The sequence below is a fragment of the Neoarius graeffei genome, chromosome 23 (genome assembly GCF_027579695.1).
Source record: "Neoarius graeffei isolate fNeoGra1 chromosome 23, fNeoGra1.pri, whole genome shotgun sequence".
NCBI classification, from domain to species: Eukaryota; Metazoa; Chordata; class Actinopteri; order Siluriformes; family Ariidae; genus Neoarius; species Neoarius graeffei.
This window is the reverse complement of record NC_083591.1, coordinates 19,315,212-19,337,259: the sequence shown is the minus strand read 5'-3', so window position 1 is coordinate 19,337,259 and position 22,048 is coordinate 19,315,212. Positions and strand designations below refer to the sequence as shown.

At 42.2% G+C, this 22,048-nt stretch overlaps 1 protein-coding gene across 3 annotated transcripts in view; it reads left to right on the top strand.

The window, feature by feature from the left end:
- The window catches only part of LOC132871606 (collagen alpha-1(XXVI) chain), an 87,681-nt gene that overhangs the window by 9,961 nt on the left and 55,672 nt on the right, over positions 1-22,048 (top strand). The gene's annotated exons all lie outside the window — the stretch shown is intronic.

The window sequence follows — 22,048 nt, the reverse complement described above, 5'->3', positions numbered from 1 at the left end:
CTATTCATTTCCCAAAGGCTACATGCTCACACTTACACACTGCGCGCAGCCTCGTTTCGTTCAGTCATTTCCCTGACTCACCTCCTGAGAGTTTTGATTGTCACAGGCAATAACTACTAGTATTACAGTAAAAACCATAGGTTTAGTGGGTTTTTTGTTTAAATGAAAGTTACAACTTTTTTTTTTCGTTGACCATGTTTAGTATTCGAAGGAAACACGGCATGAGCCCAGTTGAGCATTACACACTTGAGCGAGTTTTATTTCATGAAAAATCACAAATACGGCTGCTTTTGTGTGTGTGTGTGTGTGTGTGTTTGTTTATATATATATATATATATATATATATATATATATATATATATATATGCAAAAGTATTTGCTCACCCATCCAAATGATCGGAATCAGGTGTTCCAATCACTTCCATGGCCAGGCATGCAGACTGTTTTTACAGTTTGGAGCTGGCCCCTTCCTCTTCCAACATGACTGTGCACCAGTGCACAAAGCAAGGTCCATAAAGACATGGATGACAGAGTCTGGTGTGGATGAACTTGACTGGCCTGCACAGAGTCCTGACCTCAACCCGATAGAACACCTTTGGGATGAATTAGAGCGGAGACTGAGAGCCAGGCCTTCTCATCCAACATCAGTGTGTGACCTAACAAATGCGCTTCTGGAAGAATGGTCAAAAATTCCCATAAACACACTCCTAAGCCTTGTGGACAGCCTTCCCAGAAGAATTGAAGCTGTTCTAGCTGCAAAGGGTGGACCGACATCATATTGAACCCGATGGATTAGGAATAGGATGTCACTTAAGCTCATATATGATTCAAGGCAAGTGAGCAAATACTTTTGGCAATATAGTGTATATATTCATATATACACACACAGTGTGTGTGTGTGTGTGTGTATATATATATATATATATATATATATATATATATATATATATATATATATATATATATACACACTTGTGTGTGTGTGTGTGTATGTATGTGTGTGTATATATATATATATATATATATATATATATATATATATATATATATATATACACACACTTGTGTGTGTGTGTGTGTGTATATATATATATAATATACACACACGCACACATTTTTTACAACCCCGATTCAAAAAAAGTTGGGACAAAGTCTCATCTCATTATCTCTAGCCGCTTTATCCGGTTCTACAGGGTCGCAGGCAAGCTGGAGCCTATCCCAGCTGACTATGGGCGAAAGGCGGGGTACACCCTGGACAAGTCACCAGGTCATCACAGGGCTGACACATAGACACAGACAACCATTCACACTCACATTCACACCTACGGTCAATTTAGAGTCACCAGTTAACCTAACCTGCATGTCTTTGGACTGTGGGGGAAACCGGAGCACTCGGAGGAAACCCATGCGGACACGGGGAGAACATGCAAACTCCGCACAGAAAGGCCCTCGCCGGCCACAGGGCTCGAACCCGGACTGTCTTGCTGTGAGGCGACAGCGCTAACCACTACACCACCGTGCCGCCCCTGGGACAAAGTACAAATTGTAAATAAAAACGGAATGCAATAATTTACAAATCTCAAAAACTGATATTGTATTCACAATAGAACATAGACAACATATCAAATGTCGAAAGTGAGACATTTTGAAATTTCATGCCAAATATTGGCTCATTTGAAATTTCATGACAGCAACACATCTCAAAAAAGTTGGGACAGGGGCAATAAGAGGCTGGAAAAGTTAAAGGTACAAAAAAGGAACAGCTGGAGGACCAAATTGCAACTCATTAGGTCAATTGGCAATAGGTCATTAACATGACTGGGTATAAAAAGAGCATCTTGGAGTGGCAGCAGCTCTCAGAAATAAAGATGGGAAAAGGATCACCAATCCCCCTAATTCTGCGCCGACAAATAGTGGAGCAATATCAGAAAGGAGTTCGACAGTGTAAAATTGCAAAGAGTTTGAACATATCATCTACAGTGCATGATATCATCAAAAGATTCAGAGAATCTGGAAGAATCTCTGTGCGTAAGGGTCAAGGCCGGAAAACCATACTGGGTGCCCGTGATCTTTGGGCCCTTAGACGGCACTGCCTCACATACAGGCATGCTTCTGTATTGGAAATCACAAAATGGGCTCAGGAATATTTCCAGAGAACATTATCTGTGAACACAGTTAACCGTGCCATCCGCCGTTGCCAGCTAAAACTCTATAGTTCAAAGAAGAAGCCATATCTAAACATGATCCAGAAGCGCAGATGTCTTCTCTGGGCCAAGGCTCATTTAAAATGGACTGTGGCAAAGTGGAAAACTGTTCTGTGGTCAGACAAATCAAAATTTGAAGTTCTTTATGGAAATCAGGGACGCCATGTCATTCGGACTAAAGAGGAGAATGACGACCCAAGTTGTTATCAGCGCTCAGTTCAGAAGCCTGCATCTCTGATGGCATGGGGTTGCATTAGTGCGTGTGGCATGGGCAGCTTACACATCTGGAAAGACACCATCAATGCTGAAAGGTATATCCAGGTTCTAGAGCAGTGTTTCGCAAAGTGTGGTCCGCGGACCACTGGTGGTCCGCGAGAGACCTCAAGTGGTCCGCGAGGTGATCTCCAAATGTAGTCAGCGTTTTCAAGATAAGCTAGCATATGCTTTGTAACATTATTAGAAAGTTAAATTTATCCAATCTTGTTTTTAACGGCAATCAAATGGGCCTGTAATTTAATTATTATTATTATTATTATTATTATTTAAAAAGCATTCTGCATCTGAATTTGCACCACATAAAACTTGTAGTGTGCACGTGCTCTTATTCTGCCTCTCGTCTCTAGGCAACAGTCACCTCACAAATCTCTGCCTCACAGGCAAACAGGCAGGCAGACCTGAAAACAAGCAAATGAAAATTCTGAACATAGGCTAATCCTAACTAGCTCGTGTTCGTGGCGATTTTTTTAATTTACTGAAAGTGAAACAACAAGGATGGAGAAGTGGCTGACAGGTTCAGTTAAGAAGAAAAAACCTGACACTACCGACACAAGCATCAATAAGGAGAAAATGCAAAGAAAAGAAGATTCAGTTAGCACTGAGTCCCCAACACAGGAAGAACAAGAAAAACAAGCTCGGCAGACTAAACCAACGGCAAAGGTGAAAAGAAAATACCACAATGAATATCTAAAGTTGGGATTTTTCAGCGGATGGCTCCCTAAAGATGGCATTTAGGGAAAAATCACTAACAGATTTCTAGGTTCATGTGCAGCCAGAACACCCCAAACTTGCTGAGTCTGCATTAAAAACACTCCTGCCATTTTCATCCACATACAGATGCGAGGTTGGGTTTTCAGCACTGGTTGGGTTGAAAACTAAAAAGCGAAACCGAGTCAATGTGGCCCCCAATCTCAGATTAAAGCTGTCCAGCTTAGAACCAGATATTAAATCATTGATGCTTAGTATGCATCAGCACCACTCCTCCCATTAAGAAAAAAGAGTCAGTTTTGAGCAGAAGACAAGTAAGTGTAATCTGTTAAATCTAAAATTTTTGTTCATTTCAGTTCATTCATGTTCCTCCTAATTTTGAACTATTAATATGAAATATTCTGATTAACTGTTTGTTGAATTTGAATGGATAGGCCTTTAATGTACTTAGTTAACCATAATTTTTTCAATTAAAAACACCTAATAGTATACATCTCCTGTATGGTCTGTGTGTGTTGTGTGGGGCGGGGGGGGGGGGGGGGGGGGCGGGGGGGGGGGGGGGTTGACAGGTGGTCCCTGAAATTTTTTTTTGGGACAAAGTGGTTCTTGGTCTGAAAAAGTTTGAGAAACACTGTTCTAGAGCAACATATGCTCCCATCCAGACGACGTCTCTTTCAGGGAAGACCTTGCATTTTCCAACATGACAATGCCAAACCACATACTGCATCAATTACAGCATCATGGCTGCGTAGAAGAAGGGTCCGGGTACTGAACTGGCCAGCCTGCAGTCCAGATCTTTCACCCATAGAAAACATTTGGCGCATCATAAAACGGAAGATACGACAAAAAAGACCTAAGACAGTTGAGCAACTAGAATCCTACATTAGACGAGAATGGGTTAACATTCCTATCCCTAAACTTGAGCAACTTGTCTCCTCAGTCCCCAGACATTTACAGACTGTTGTAAAGAGAAAAGGGGATGTCTCACAGTGGTAAACATGGCCTTGTCCCAACTTTTTTGAGATGTGTTGTTGTCATGAAATTTAAAATCACCTAATTTTTCTCTTTAAATGATACATTTTCTCAGTTTAAACATTTGATATGTCATCTATGTTCCATTCTGAATAAAATATGGAATTTTGTAATTTCCACATCATCGCATTCCGTTTTTATTTACAATTTGTACTTTGTCCCAACTTTTTTGGAATCTGGTTTTTAATATATATATATCAGCTGGATAGTACAGTGGTAATGCTCACTGACTACGACGCAGGAGATCGGGGTTCGAATCCCGGTCGGGGCAAAACATCATCCAGTAAGGGTTCTTAGGCAAAAACCCCTCATGATATATCAGCCTACCTCAGGAATGAGTGAAGACATAACTGATAGAGTCATACTGGCTCAGACGTTGCCCGGGTCAACAAGGTCTGCGTCAGTTGCTAGGGAACCAGGGCAAACTGACGAGAAATGGGCTACTGGAACAAGACATCGATGGACGAGGACAGAAAATACGGATTTGCTGGAATGCTACTATACAAGCAATCATGCAGCGAATGTGGGACCATTGGATACTTCGAAACCCACAATCAAGGCTAACAAAGAAACAGCTATTAGCCCAGTGTTCCGTAATCGAAATCTACTATCACAACTAGAGATTAATGAAATACAACAACGATGGAGCCAGGAAGACGGGTCAGTGGGGAGATGTCATCACCCCCACAACCAGAGATTGGGTACCAAGCCCCAGCAGCTAACAGCCTCAACACAAGAGCTGCTGACCTGAGAAGGAAGATCGTGACCCAACTGAAAACCTGGAGCCCCCGACGAATACCGAAGCTGAGTTGCCAAGTACCTTCAGAAGATCTACTAGTAGATGTGAATGCTGCTCTGAAGACAATCTCCACAAGAACCATCACTGAGACCAACAAGCTGATACACAGTACAGCAACAGTAATCATGGAGATGCTTGGACACAAGGTGGGCTCGGGACATAACAAACAGTATCCACCATGGAAGAGACGATTAGAGGCCAAGATAAAGGCAGCACGAAGAGAAGTTAGCCAGCTAGCTGAACTACAGAAAGGGAACATGGTGAATAAAGGGGCACCCAGGAAGTACAACTCACTCTCCATACCAGAGGCACTCGAAACTGCCAAACAGCGACTAACAGCTCTGGCCACCCGGTTGAAGAGATACACCAAGGAGGGAGAGGCCAGGAGAATAAACAAGCTGTTCTCCACTGAACCAGCCAAGGTGTACTCTCAGTGGCAGGGGAACAACAACCGGTCAGACCCACCAAGAGCTGAGGTGGAAAAATACTGGAAAGACATATGGGAAAGAAAGGCATCACACAACACCGATGCCCAATGGTTAGTGGACCTAAGAGCTGACCACAGCAACCTCCCAGAACAAGAACCAGTAACCATCTCAATGGCAGACGTCCAAGAAAGAGTGTCAAAGATGAAGAGCTGGACAGCACCAGGCCCCGATATGATCCATACGTACTGGCTGAAGAAGCTAACTGCACTCCATGAACGCCTAGCAGCACAGATGAACCAGCTGCTGAGGGATGGAACCCACCCAGAATGGCTAACCCAAGGCAGGACAGTCCTAATCATGAAGGACCCCCAGAAGGGACCCATCCCATCCAACTACCGGCCAATTACCTGTCTCTGCACAACATGGAAGGCCCTGTCAGGCATCATTGCGGCAAAAATGAGTAAGCATGTGGCTAAATACATAACCGAGGCACAGAAAGGAATTGGCAGTAACACCAGAGGAGCCAAGCACCAGCTACTGGTCGATAGAACAGTCGCCCGAGACTGTAAGAAGAGACAGACCAACCTGTGCACTGCCTAGATTGACTACAAGAAAGCCTACGACTCAATGCCACACACATGGATACTGGAATGTCTGGAACTGTATAAGATCAACAGGAACCTAAGGACCTTCATCCAGAACTCAATGGAAATGTGGAAGACAACCCTAGAGGCCAACTCAAAACCCATTGCCCAAGTCAACAAGTGCGGCATATACCAAGGAGATGCGCTATCACCACTGCTGTTCTGCATAGGCCTGAACCCCCTCAGTCAGATCATCACGAAGAGCGGCTACGGGTACCGATTCTGTAGTGGGGCAACAATCAGCCACCTGCTCTACATGGATGACATCAAGCTGTATGCCAGGAACGAGTGAGAAATAGACTCGCTGATCCACACCACCCGGATCTACAGCGATGACATAGGGATGTCATTCGGATTGGACAAGTGTGGCCGGATGGTCTCAAAGAGAGGCAAGATGATCCAGACTGAGGGGATTGACCTACCAGAGGGCAACATAGGTGATATCCAAGACAGCTACAAGTACCTTGGCATCCCACAGGCTAATGGAAACCATGAAGAGGCCACAAGGAAGTCAACCACAGCCAAATACCTCCAGAGAGTAAGGCAGGTCCTGAAAAGTCAGCTGAATGGTAAGAACAAGGTCCGAGCCATCAACATGTACGCACTACCAGTCATCAGATACCCCGCTGGTATCATAAACTGGCCAAAGGAGGAGATAGAAGCCACAGATATCAAGACTAGAAAGCTCCTCACCATGCATGGAGGGTTCCACCCCAAGTCCAGCACCCTGAGACTATACACTAAGCGGAAAGAGGGAGGCCGAGGGCTAGTGAGCGTCAAGACCACGGTCCAGGATGAAACATCGAAAATCCGAGAATACATCAGAAAGATGGCCCCAAAGGATGAACTGCTAAGTGAATGTCTCAGGCAGCAGAACCCTGATGAGAGTGCAGAGGAGGAGGAGGAACAGACAACCTGGAGAGACAAACCCCTACATGGCATGTACCACCGCCAGATAGAGGAAGTGGCTGATATCAAGAAATCCTACCAGTGGCTGGATAATGCAGGACTGACAGACAGCACAGAGGCACTAATCATGGCAGCACAAGAACAGGCCATAAGCACAAGAGCCATAGAGGCCAGGATCTACCAGAGTAGATCAGACCCAAGATGCAGACTGTGCAAAGAAGCCCCCGAAACAGTCCAGCACATAGTAGCGGGGTGTAAGATGCTAGCTGGATCAGCGTACATGGAGAGGCACAACCAAGTGGCTGGGATAGTATACAGGAACATCTGCAACCAGTATGGAATAGAAGTACCCAAGTCCCAATGGGCCATACCACAGAAGGTGGCTGAGAACAACAGGGCCAAGGTTCTGTGGGACTTCAGCTTCCAGACTGACAAACAGATCCTGGCTAACCAACCGGACATAGTGGTGGTGGACAAAGAGCAGAAGAGGGTGGTGGTGATAGATGTGGCGATCCCAGCTGACGCCAACATCAAGAAGAAGGAACATGAGAAACTTGAGAAGTATCAAGGGTTGAAAGAGCAGCTGGAACGGATGTGGAAGGTCAAGGGTTGCGTGGTCCCCGTGGTAGTGGGGGCACTTGGGGCAGTAACCCCCAAACTGGGAGAGTGGCACCAGCAAATCCCAGGAACAACATCTGAAGCCTCAGTCCAGAAGAGTGCAGTACTAGGAACATCGAAGATACTGCGCAGAACCCTCAAACTCCCAGGCCTCTGGTAGAGGACCCGAGCTTGAGGATGACATGGATACCACCCCCCCGCCGGGGGTGAGAAGGAGATTTTTTTTAAATATATATATATATATATATATATATATATATATATATATATATATATATATATATATATTAGTGTGTGTGTGTGTGTGTGTATATATATATATATATATATATATATATATATATTAGTGTGTGTGTGTGTGTGTGTGTGTATATATATATATATATATATATATATATAATATATTGTGTGTGTGTGTGTATATATAGTGAAACTACAGTATTAGTGTTGAGCAATGCATTATATAATGAAGCCTCATCGATGGCATAGTAAGAATGTTGTCAAACTATTTTACATGTACATGCACATACACACACAAAATATATATATATTGTGTGTGTATGTGCATGTACATGTAAAATAGTTTGACAACATTCTTACTATGCCATCGATGAGGCTTCATTATATAATGCGTTGCTCAACACTAATACTGTAGTTTCACTGTTAAGCTGTTGAGTTTAACCTTCGCATCTAATATCATGAACAAACTCAAACCAAATCCAACCTCGCTAATTTGCTCGTTCAATTTCCTACAAATGTTTCATGACCTCAAGTTTGATGGTTAGCGGTGTGAAATCTACTGTAATAAATTTTAGTGATACAGGAAGTGCACTTTCTCAGAAGAAGCAGTGATTCTTGGGTTTTTTAAAAGTCTTTTTAGGAGAAAATGTTTTCTGTCCAAGTTAATATTCACTGTGGATCCTGGAGGCTCTGCATTCTCATTGAAATCATAGGAAGGGAATTAATACACTCTTTACTACAGCCTCTGTTGCTCTGCTATAGTTGGTATGTGTCCATTGGTTAATTGTTGCCATGGTTTGAATGTTTTTAAAAAAGTGTTATGGGGTAGTAATGCATCCCGGTGTATTGTTTCTTGCCATAGTGTGATGATTAGTAAGAAAAAAGTATTAGAAACAACTGAACGAAAATCCAATTTTGTGCTCATTAGGGTGAGGGTTAGGTATGGGGCTGGACGCAATCCTGCACACAATTCTTAAGAGTATGTTGGAATTCAAATTTCTACTTATTCCATTATCTCTTCTTGTTTCTTGGCCAAGTAGCTAAGCTTAAATGACTTTGTCTTGTTCTTTTCTTCTCCAGACTTTCAGTAATAAGTGCTCTGTGGTTTCACGCTCCTTAATCGGGATTCTTTTGTGTCTCTCTCTTTTCAAAAAAAGAGTGAGATCATCCACCACAGGCATGGAATATCAGCCCCTCCACATACACACCGCATAGCTCCTCCATCATGCATTTTAACCCTCCATAACTCTATACCGTCCTGTCTCTTTTTCCTCGTACATACCTATTCCTCTTTCTCTCAGTCATCACCCACTTTCAGAACTAGTTTCAGACTTAGGTTCGCTCACTGACCTTTTGCACCACTCCACTACCACAACATTGAGTGTTTTGTATTGCATCGCCCAAACTTTCAGCCTGCCCAGAGCTAAGGGGGGTGGGGTAAAGGGGGTTTTAGTGGAGGCCGTCATGCTTGAGCATGGGCCAGCCGTCTGGGCTGCAGAACATCTGGAAGCGCTGTGGGCCTTTTGGTGCATGATGGAGTGAGCCAGTTAGGGAGAGCACGTCACTCACACATAGCTAGATTACACATATATACATGCTGCGTTTCATCCTGGAAACTAGCAAGCACATGGGAGTGTATTAAAGAGCATGTGAATGATAACAAGGGCACTTGTGGTGCACGTAAAATCCTTCCTTGCTTGCTTGTTAAAAGAGTTGATGGGAAAGCAGCCACAGGGGCTACACCTTGTTCCCACAAATATTAAGCTGCAAGACAAAGATTGTAGGGACAGGGGGAAATATGATCACCTTGTTAAAATGGAGAAAGAAAGAAAGAAAGAAAGAAAGAAAGAAAGAAAGAAAGAAAGAAAGAAAGAAAGAAAGAAAGAAAGACATTTGAGGAAATGCTTTGTCTGATGTTAATTAACCCAGTTTGCTGTAGAGTTTGCAGTTGACGGTATTTCTGAATAAAAAGTTCTCATTGCCTTACTTGTTGCGTAGTAGGAATCAAAGTGCCAGCAATCAACAAAGTACCTCTTCTTCTTCTTGTGCTTTGGAGACACTGCAAAATTTGCCACCTGGGGGTTTTGGATCCTGTCCTAGATAAATCCAAGCTGTCTTCCGGCATTTATGTTGTTGGAATGCACTTGTGTGTTAGTGCTTAATGGATTTAATGTTTAGTTCTGTCTGCTGATGAAGTAGTGTTAGCTCTTTGAAGGGGATAAAACACACACACATCCCTGTACTTCTATCGTTGTGGGGACTCTCATTGACATGATGCATTCCTTTGCCCATTACCCTCACCAACACAACTAAATGCCTAACCCTAACCTAAACCTCATTCTAACCTGATCCCTAAAATGAAGTCTTAACCCTCAAACAGCCCTTTGAAAAAGTGAGGAGCAGCCAAAATGTCCTCACTTCCTAAAAATGTCCTAACTGTTGGTAAAAAACGTATTCCAGTCCTCAATATGTAGCAAGTACACACACACACACACACACACACACACACACACACACACACACCATATATATATATATATATATATATATATATATATATATATATATATATATATATATATATATATATATATATATATATTCTTGTACTTCTGTTGTTGTGAGGACTCATTGGCATAATGCATTCCCTTACCCCTTACCTTAACAACTAAATACCTTACCCTAACCAACACAACTAAATGCCTAACCTAAACCTCATTCTAACCTGAACCCGAAAACAAAATCTTCACCCTCAAACAGCCCTTTGAAAAAGTGCGGACCAGCCAAAATGTCCTCACTTCTGAAAAATGTCCTAACTCTGCTGGTAAAAAATGTATTCCAGTCCTCCATATGTAGCAAGTAAAAGTACACACACACACACACACACACACACACACACACACACACACACACACACACACACACTCTCACCCAGTATAGCAAGGTTGGCATGCTGGCATTTCCATGCATTCTTAGTACATCCATGCTTCACAACAGGGATATACATTTTTTTTCTTATGGTTCTTCAGTTTGTGGAAACAATCGTGTGTGTGTGTGTGTGTGTGTGTGTGTGTGTGTGTACTTGTATTTGCTACATATGGAGGACTGGAATACATTTTTTACCAACAGAGGATATTTTTCGGAAGTGAGGACATTTTGGCTGGTTCTCACTTTTTCAAAGGGCTGTTTGTAGGTTAAGACTTTGTTTTAGGGATCAGGTTAGAATGAGGTTTAGGTTAGGGTAAGGGTTGGGGTTAGGCATTTAGTTGTGATGGTTAGGGTAAGGGGCGTTGTGGGGACTCTCATTATGTCAATGAGAGTCCCCACAATAATAGAAGTGCGTGTGTGTGTGTGTGTGTGTGTGTGTGTGTGTGTGTGTGTGTGTAGCTTGCATGGGAACATGCATGAGAGAGAATTCTAGGGTCAGTATTTTGGGGGAGTGTTCTTGGTGGGAGAGACAGAGATGCTTTGAGATGTTTTGCAGGTCACATACACTAACCCCTGATGTTTATTCACATATTTATATCGGCCAATCCCCATCAGGATTCTTCATGGTGCTCCACAAACCATATGCTCCCTCTCTGTCTTTCTTTCTTTTCTCTTTTTACCCTGCTTGTCTTTGGGGTAAGACCACAGAGGTGCTGGATGTATTTGTATACATTCACTAGTGCACTTTGTTTTCTCTCATACTGCTTCATTTCCTCTCATCAGTTTTCACATGAGCAAGCCATCTTGTCGAGAGTGACACTGGTCCTTAATAGATTTGTTTGATTGTTTGTTTGATAGATTGTTGGTCTGCGTAATTGCTGCTAATGACAAATATTTAGCTTTCACAGAAAACAAGGTTAGCTTGCTGATCCAAATAAGGCATAAACCAAGGTCTTCTCAGGATTGCATGAGGTAAGATAGCTATAACAGATAAGTACTGATATTTAAAAAGTACTCCTTTCCTTAGTAAAGAAATGTATAGCCTTCTTAAAGTGTAAAACCTGCTCCTGACATACTGTGTATTTATACATACACAAAAGAGGTTGTGGGAAAGAAACGGCAGACTTTCATTGTTTGCTTTACCTTTGGCAAAATGTATGTGTGTGCACTAATGGGCTAAGTCCTCAGAAAATCACATCCATATGGGAAGAACAGGCTGAACACTCAACAGAGAGAAATAAACCCACCAAAGGATCACCTGACAAAGCAAGGTCTTACAGTCTCCCAAATAAAGGTGGAAAATAAGGGATCAAAGAGATAAAAGAAGATAGACAAGTGTGGATTACATTTTGAGGAGCAAAAGAAAGTGGGTTAATAGGTTCCAATGTGATTTTTTTTTTCAATCTCACACTAATGCCGTCCATTCTAATGAAAAAATGCTTGAGAATACAAAGGCGTAATCAACTTACATAACCTTTCCATTGCAAGATGCAGACCAGTTGCAACTAGATCCTTGGACTGATACGGAGCATTGCAAGTGACTCAGATTGAAAATAGTTTGCTGGACACAAGGAAAATAAACACCACCAAACCAAAAAAAAAAACCCCACCACTTTTCTTGTGACTCAACAAATTCAATCACCACTGTTCTGCAACATCTTAGACCCCTGCTGGTGCTGGAACTGGAATATGTTGGGGGGAAAAGTCACTCTGGATTGATCAGCAGATGCCTCAGTTTCATTGGTTTTTGGGGCAGTTGATGCTAATGAGGGCCAGACAGACTGCATTTACCCCAGCAAAGATGATTTTCCACAGGGGCAGAGCATTTCTAAGGGATAGAATCTTGATCTTGATGAGACCCAGGACCCAGTTTGCTACAGTCTGGCTTGACGTTATGCGAAACAGAGTGCTATCCTTACACTACGCTGTAAATCTGCAGTTTGAAACAGTTGAGTTTATGGGATGATGTAGTAAAAACTCCAAAAGTGATTGCTAGAGTGCTACAAACTTTTCAGTGGCCCCATTGAACCCTTTTGCTTTCTTTTTTCCTCCATATGTAAAGGGTGACTTGTTTGCACTATGATGAATTTTCATTTATACCTTCTCCATAGGTGCTAAGCTCAAATACAGACACGTTCAAATTTAGAAGGCTGGTATTTTAAATGGAAAACCTGAATTGACCACGTTGTCTTCAGATCATATTTACAATGTAAAGTGAGATGCTATTGTATTTCTTGGCTGAACCATCATCCTGTGAGTGGTCACATTTAACTTTAACACTGAAGAACTTATAAATCAACTTGTTTGCTCATCTCATCTCATCTTCTCTGCCTCCCAGTTTATCAATCCCCCCCCCATGTCATTATGACCAGCTTCATTTCTGGAACATTCCTCCCCAAGCTTGTTGAAAAGAAATGTTAAAACAGTGCCAAAGAAAACTAAAACTTACAGCATCCTGTTCTAGACCTTGGTTATAAAGCAAGCCACTGGACTTTAAGTTGACAGCTTCAAACCCTAATCTCTACAGGAGACCAACACGACCTGTGACATACGTCCTTTACCCTTTACCTCAGCACTCCTATCTTGGACAGAATTCACAGCTAGGCAATGGAATGAATGCTTTAAAACTTGTAAGAATGTGGCAAGAATGTCTAAAGTGTTGTCTTTGCAATGTTTTAGTGTCGTGTGCGTGGTTCTTTAAATTACATTTTAAGTCAAGGACTAGACCATAAATGTTCCAGTTTAGAGGAATTTGGTTATGTCAAAGCAGATCAGCAGTTTGTGTGGTACTGATGGCATGGAACACACCAGTCGAAATCTGGTAGCAATTTCCCTGCCGTTGCTCCTTCCCCCCCCACTCACCTTTCACACTGAGCTGCTGATGGATATACAGTAGATTGTAGTTCCAGGGCCTGAAGGTAATGGATGAATCAACATTCTGGTGTCTGGATTTCAACATATCCAGGAATGTAGAAACCTTTTGTTGTATTGAACTGCTGTTTGGTTAGAGTGAGAAATCTGAGGTTAGCGATGGTGAGTTGGGTCCATATAATTATTTCTATGCTTCCATCAGTATTGTTTATCTTTAATGAAAAGATCTGTAAAATGAGTATGGTCTTTGGAGATAACTTGAATCTTGTTCCGCCACCCTAAATTTCCTATTCATTCATTCATTCATTCATTCATTCATTTCATTTATTCATCTTCTGCTTTTTGTGGTGGTGGCAGCAGGCCTGGATGATTAGCCCAGACGTCTCCATCCCTGGCCACAAATTCCAGATCCTAATCAGGGATCCCCAGACATTCCCAAGCCAACAGTGATGTATATAAGCTCAACCGGTTCCCTTAAATATCTTAAAATGCTATCTACCATCAAATAATTAGTTTTCTTTTGTTTCAGACATGTAAAAGCTTTTTACCTTTACCTGACATGTTTCGACGGTGTAACTTCCGTCTTCATCAGAGGGTCACCCGGATGTTGGTGTGTGACGTGCCTTTATAATCAGCTGATTATAAAGGCACGTCACACACCAACATCCGGGTGACCCTCTGATGAAGACGGAAGTTACACCGTCGAAACATGTCAGGTAAAGGTAAAAAGCTTTTACATGCCTGAAACAAAAGAAAACTAATTATTTGATTTAAGAAGAAGACATAATGAACGTAATATATTTGCTATCTACCATGATCTCAATTCTGCAAGTAAAGGATTTGCTTGATTTAGACCTTCAGACATACTCCCAACTGCTCCAGGGTTGTAATACAAGGTATAGTCAAAAGAATGTTGTGAACAAACTCCCATCATGATTGCCTGTGCAATTATGCACTTAGATGAAGTCAAAGATGGCCAGTCTCTGTGTTACATCTACTCTTGTTCAAAAACCAAGTTGAAGTGTTGGGAGGGATACTGTATATGTAATTGTCTGGTTTATCCTTGACTCTAAGTTGTGTGTGAGGCCAAAACAGCAGGATGGCATAAAATGCTTGATTGCTCACTCTGCATGCACCACCCAGTAAGTTATGTCATGCAAAGTCAAGTCTTGGTGAGCAGGAAGTTTACCATCTACCCACAGCATGTAGCAGGAGCTTGTTGCTCAGCCATGGCATTGACTAAAGCAGGACATGTAAATACGGACATGGACAATTTCCTGAGAAATCTCAATAGGTGTAGGGACTCAGTGAAGCCCAGCCATTATATCATTATGCATCATTTGTTGTGGAGTCTTCATTGTTTTCAAACACTGAACATGTAAAGTCCAAAATAGGTGTAAGCCCCAGTGATTAAAATTGTTCTGGGAGCAATGCTGGTGGGTGTTCTAAAACTGTGAGAAGAATATCATTTTCATAAAGGCAGTCTGGAATCTTCTTGATCAAAAATCTGTTTGTGCTGGCCAGGATTCCACACACTGCAGAGAAATCTGATTGGATTTTAATGAACAATTTAGAAGGCATTAGTCTTTATTTAAAATGGTTAAAAATGGACTTCCAAACCATCGGCATGAGTCAGACATATGTCTGAGTCAGTTTCTTACTTTCTCCAGTGGTAGCTCTCGACAGCTCCATTTCCATAGTTCAAAGACGACTCTTCTTTCGGCTGCTCCCGGTAGGGGTCGCCACAGTGGATCAATGTGATCCGTATATTTGATTTGGCAAAGGTTGTTACACCGGATGCCCTTCCTGATGCAATTCTCCCTAATCTATCCAGGCTAATTAGTGCATCTATCAGTGCGCTAATTATGGACTGACTTGTGCAACCGCAGTTGCTAGATTTTAGTTAAAAGACTGAATGAAATATTTCAGAATCACAAGTATACTATCCTCTGTGTAGAGATTGCCATTCCGCATTATAGAAAATTTGCATTAAAATTCAAATTAAAGTTTGATGTTTATGTAGGGGGTGGCACGGTGGTGTAGTGTTTAGCACTGTCGCCTCACAGCAAGAAGGTTCTGGGTTCGAGCCCAGCGGCTGATGGGGGGCCTTTCTGTGTGCAGTTTGTGGGTTTCCTCCAGGTGCTCCAGTTTCTCCCACAGTCCAAAGACATGCAGGTTAGGCTAATTGGTGGCTCTAAATTGACCATAGGTGTGAAATGTGAGTGTGAATGGTTGTTTGTGCTAGCCCTGCGATGACCTGGTGATTTGTCCAGGGTGTACCCCGCCTCTTGCCCATAGTCAGCTCGGATAGGCTCCAGTTTGCCTGCGACCCTGTACAGTATGGGGGCGGCATGGTGGTGTAGTGGTTAGCACTGTTGCCTCACAGCAAGAAGGTTCTGGGTTCGAGCCCAGTGGCCGACGGGGGCCTTTCTGTGTGGAGTTTGCATGTTCTCCCTGTGTCTGCGTGGGTTTCCTCCAGGTGCTCCAGTTTCCCCCACAGTCCAAAGACATGCAGGTTAGGCTAATTGGTGACTCTAAGTTAACCGTAGATGTGAATGGTTGTTTGTCTCTATGTGTCAGCCCTGTGATGACCTGGTGACTTGTCCAGGGTGTACCCTGCCTCTCGCCCATAGTCAGCTGGGATAGGCTTCAGCTTGCCCGTGACCCTGCACAGGATAAGCAGTTACAAATAATGGATGGATGTTTATGTACTTCAAAAGATCATTCTAATGTTAAAGTTTGGGACAACATGGTTGCTCTGTTTTAAACAACAACAAAAAAATGATCTAAGGTCTTAATGGCAAATTCCAATACAGAACAATATCCTAACTCACCACCGCCTTATTGAAGCAGTGGTTGTGTGGCAATGTCTGATTTATGATGTAATGTCTGTGTCAGCAATATTAGTCATTTCATCAAACGCAAGCTCAGAGGTTATCTTGGCTTTTGCATGCATGCTACGTGACGAATTGTTGCATTCCAGCTGAATAAGTCAGTGCCAGGCAGCTTGAAATGCAGACATTCCGACAGCTCGAGTTATATTAAGTGTGTGTCATGATTGGCTTGCTGAATCTGCTTGACACTGGAAGTCGATCAGACAGAGGAACCCTGTAGAGATGCATCTTATAGCAGGTATTCTTGGGGTTTTCAGGAGTATTTACTTGGAGAGACAAATGGACAAATGGTGGGTTCTTTCTGACTTCAAAAACAGCATGGCTAATGATGGGTGAATGATGGGATGGCAGGTGTGTTTGACTCTTAGCAGTCTAAAAAAGCTCTTCAGTTTGTCCTTCATGGTTCAATCTGTCTGTTGCATTCTACAAGAGATAATTTCCCATTTCGAAAAGCAGAACATTTTTACAAATCTACAACCTTTAACCATTCTAAAGAACCTTTGATGATCCTCTTTATAATAGAATACGGCTAGAAAAAGCCACCTTCCCATGGACCTTCTCTCTCTCTCTCCCCCCATTCATCTCAGTTATGACTAGTTTGTAATAAAGTGAGGAAAATAAATGTTAAAGGTTCTGTGTTAGTTTCTCCTGTTCACCCAATTCCACTCTTGACTCATTTTCTCAGTTAACTGTAGTCGCATCACACATGACACATACTTCAATGAGACATACTGTACTGTATGTGGTGTTAAAGACATGTCACACCATATCACGTTGCCGCCGATGATTATTTAAGCAGATTTAGCACAGCTCTTTGGCTGATGGAGAGCCTGCTTCCTTAGCACACAGATCTGGTGAGACGGTCGACATGATGGCACAGCTAGAAAGGAAGTGGAGGTGGCCATTGACTGTGAGTTAGTGATTTAACATCAGTTCTCAGCAAAGAGGCTTCTGTGCACTCTAATTTAATTGAGAAAACACCTTTATGTACAGCAGAATATGGAAAGGCTGCAGTGTGTCCGTTTTTGTTGTTAAAATGATGTCAGCTCCAAGTTCGGCTGGGGTTCTCTGGGTATTCTGTTATAAATGTTACTACAACATTGATGCGTTTTTCTTTCACTGGAAACATTGTCCTGTAAATAATCATTCGAGAAGATGTTTCCAAAACATTACAGTATTGTTATTTTGGAAACATTGCAGCTTAATTTTTTTAGAAGCTGTTAAATACTTACTGACGACTTAGAGACTAGAGTGTGTTCAGAAGGTCTGTCTTATCTCAGTGGCGAATATACCGGTCTGGCACGGTGATGAGAATCACCTGCTCAGCTCAGGGGAAACAGCTGCTTGGTTTTTTTGGACGGGACAGAGTTATGCTGGCATGTCTGCCTATTGAGCAGTCATGTCCGGCCACACACTGCCCCAGACACACAGCACAGATGTCTGGGAGAGGCCTGGCAGCAGGAGGCATTCTGTCAGTCACGGCTGGCCACCCCCCCACGCCATGTATATCTTGGGTGAAATTCAGCTCTCCTCTTCTTTTAAATGTCCAATGGGCGTCATGCCCAAGCCATACATCCCATACAAGCCTGTGCATCCCCCTTCTTTTCCTCTCTTTTTTGCTCATGTCCTCCCACCTTCCATCCTTTTCTTCTCTGTTTTCATTTCCAAAACATATGCTGAACTCTTGACTTGGACGTATAAATAACTCTGGCATCTCAGGATAAATGGGTAAAATTGTTATGCTCTGGGAGATCAGTAATGCTTATGAATAAGATGAGTTTGTGCCCTTAAGAAGACATCTCACGTTTAGCTGTAATGCAGCGACTTTTCTCAAATGTTTTATTACCAGGAGTCTTAGCTACGGCTATTTCATATCCTTCCTTTGTATTATCCTATATCTAGAATAATGAATTTCCAGGTTAGACCTGCATAACCTCTGACCCCTTTAGACATGTGCCTTATGTTGTCTTGAACAGGTGTTTGTTAAAAGATTGGCATTCCACAAGACAGCTGCAGCGTCTAATGGTACCAGGGTGCTTCTTATGAATGGATAGATTTGACAGCTCATTGAAAGTGGACAGTTGTTCATAGATTCATTTAATTTTGTCACTGTATAGTAACTCTGTTTGGACTTTTTGGATTAGCTTTTTTTCTGGACAAGATGATTTCTGGGAATCATAAACTCTGGTGAAGCAGCACCTTTTTTTTTTTTTGCTAAGAGTAATTTAAACATGTATATTTCTGCTTTTCCTTGGTCAAGTTCTCTGAGTTGCAGTTATCCAATATAATAGCCATGTGCTGAAAATATTTTCCCAAAATGACAGTGAGCAGGAATGTTTTTTGCATCCAGAAAGAGAACATGATTGTGGAAGTCTGTCCACAACTATGTGTGAAAGGAAGACTGATCCGTGGTGTGTGGGTGTGTGTTATAGTGAAGGCTGAAGTGTATATGTCATATCAGCAAGTATACATTTTTAAATGGTACTTCAGATGGCCTTACATTTAGGAATTCAGAAGATCTGAAAGAACTATTTTTACTATCTTCCATCTGGCAGTTGTGTATTAAAGGAATACCTCAAAATATTTTAACCAAATTTCTTTATTGACATGACGGTAGTCATTACACATGCTGTTTTTTATACCAGGAGTGATTTCTCATCTCACACCACCACTCAACTAGTGTTATTTTGGTTGCTTGCGGGAATTAGCTATTTTTATTCACTTATTCATTTATTGTCGGTTGTGATTGGTTTACAGCAGCATCTGGATTTCCTAGCTGGACTTCCTAGCTGGCTGTCACAGAGGAAATTGTGTAGACATACTGTAAATGGCATCCATGTTGAGCATTTCTGTTTACTACTGTCCGAATAAGCTGAAATCTTTTGCATTATGAATCAGATAAAAGCAGACGTACATCTATTTAGAAACATCAACCCCTTCAAGCTTGTTTCCAGCACAGCGAGTGTCAGCGTGACTAGGAATAAATATGTGGGGGAAAAAACCCACAGATAATATTTCACAGTGAGAGGAAAAGCAGAATTGTAACATCTTGTATTCAAATTGATAGTTTCAACATTGCTTTGCTTTAATCTCTCATTCTTCCTACTTGCACTGCCAATGGCATCATCAACTCTGATTGGGTCACCTCCCATCACATCACTTCCATTCCTGTCACTTACCTCTGCTCGGGTTACCTCCAGTCAGGTCACCTCTGGGCACATTACCTACAGTGGTGTCACCTTCAGTTCTGCCACTTGTGGTCACGTCACCTCCACTTGTGTCATCTTCGGTTGTGTCACCTCTGGTTGTGTCACCTTTGGTCTTATCTCCAGTCGTCATTTCAGGTCATGTCACCTCCAGCTGTGACCTCCAGTTGTGTCATGTCACCTCTGGTTGTGTCATCTCCAGTCATGTCATTTCAGGTCATGTTACCTCCAGGCAGGTCACCTCCAATCATGCCAGCTCCAGTCATGTCGCCTCTGATGATGACACTTCTCATTGTGTCACCTCCAGTCATGTCAGCTCCAGTTGTGTCACCTCTGGTTGTGTCACCTCCGGTCTTGTCATCTCCAGTCATTATTTCAGGTCATGTCAGTTCCAGTCATGTCACCTCTGATGATGACACGACCAGAAGTGTCACCTCCAGTTGTGTCACCTCCAGTCATATCACCTATGGTTGTGTCACCTCTGGTCTTGTCATCTCCAGTCATCATTTCAGGTCATGTCACCTCCAGTTGTGTCATCCCAAGTCAATTCACCTGTGGTTGTCACCTCTGGTCTTGTCATCTCCAGGCATGTCACCTCTCTGATTATGTCACCTCTGGTCATGTCAACTCTGATCACATCATCTCCATTTGTGTCACCTCCAGTCATGTCACCTCTGGTTGAATCACCTCTAGTTATATTACATTTGGTCACATCACCCCCAAATGCCATGTTAGGTCTGATTGTGTCACCACCAATCACGTCACCTCTTGCTGCACCACCTTTGGTCATGTCACCATAGTCATGTGAACACAGGATAAGAATAATGATCAAAGGTTCTCTGTAATGTTTTGTGGAATCCAGTTACAGCTTCTTAGTATTTCCTTTGAGCTTTGAACACTCAGTTCATAATGCTTAACCACAAATTCTTCCCTCAAAAAAGTAGTTCCATCTCTGAATGACAAATTATACAAATTTAAACCTTACTTTACAAATAACTTGGCTTAAATTATTAATGAAAACATTTGCATAAATGTTTATTCATTGAATTAAACAAGAGCCCTGAGACTTCTATTATAAGTGAGTTTGGAGTAAACGGGTTTTGTGTCCTTTTCTTAATACAAGATGTATTGAAATTCTTATCTGTGGTAATTGCACTGACTGTGTTGCAGATGTGGTGGATAAAGACTAGGTTGAAAAATGCTGGAGTATTACTTTAATGCTGAGATGTGACCATATTTTAAACAGGCTTTGTTCATACCATGCTGTGTGTTACATCTAAATATGGTCATAATCCACTATTTATTTCCAATGAAGGCTGAAAATAATGTAACAGCCATGTGGTCTTTGAGTATTTTTCCAGATGCATGTATAGACTGTAAGACGCAACACAGTCTTCAGGTTCAGGTTAGTAACCAGAGGATTTTCTTTTATATCCACCTCAAGGAACTTGTTTTCTCTACCCATGTAATTAAACCCTCCCAAACAGAAATCCTGACTCCTCCTGAGGATTTAGTTCTTATGATCACTTTGGGCTTTTTACACTACATCCAGACTGATCATTGTGTAGTCCCCATGGTTATGGACCAAATCAAACCATACTGAAGACAAGTTCTCTGAAAATAGCTGTACTAGGCAGGATGCCAGAACTTGCTTTCAGTATCGCCTCTTCATTTGACTATTGTTCTAAAGAGGACTGTTTGAAAGACTTGTTTTTGTTGCAGACTTAGCCGCAAAATAAGTGTTTATCTAGAAAATGAGCTGGAAAGTACTTGTGCTCGTTCCACAACTACTTTTTGTCAGTTGTTTATGTAAAGCATTTGGTTAGTTCTGGCTAGCACTTTGGCATATGACCAAAAGATCTAGAGTGCATGGTGGGGGCCAAGTTGGCACAACTGGACTTTGTGTCTTCCTAGCATCTGGGCACACAGCAGGAAATCTGCCATGAGGCAGACAGACAGAAAACAAGGACTCGGAAGTTGAGAGCGATGGAGCAGTAAATAAAGGCAGTGACAGGGCAGGAAGTGAAGGAGAAGAGAAAGCCTGACCATACTTTTAGGTGTGTCAGACGTTGAGCTCCTGACAAATGGGCTGATTTAGTGCTGGAATAATACAGTAACGAGTCGTAATTTGTAGTTTCAGTAATGTATGCACTCAGGAGACTCATTTGAGGCATTCATCTGCTGGCACTGTGGCAAACTTCAGCTGCCAGCTCACTACCAATAATTTCTGAACAATGTTCCCTGAGATCCCATTCAATTAATGTTCCTGCATGAGCTAGTGGATATTATAT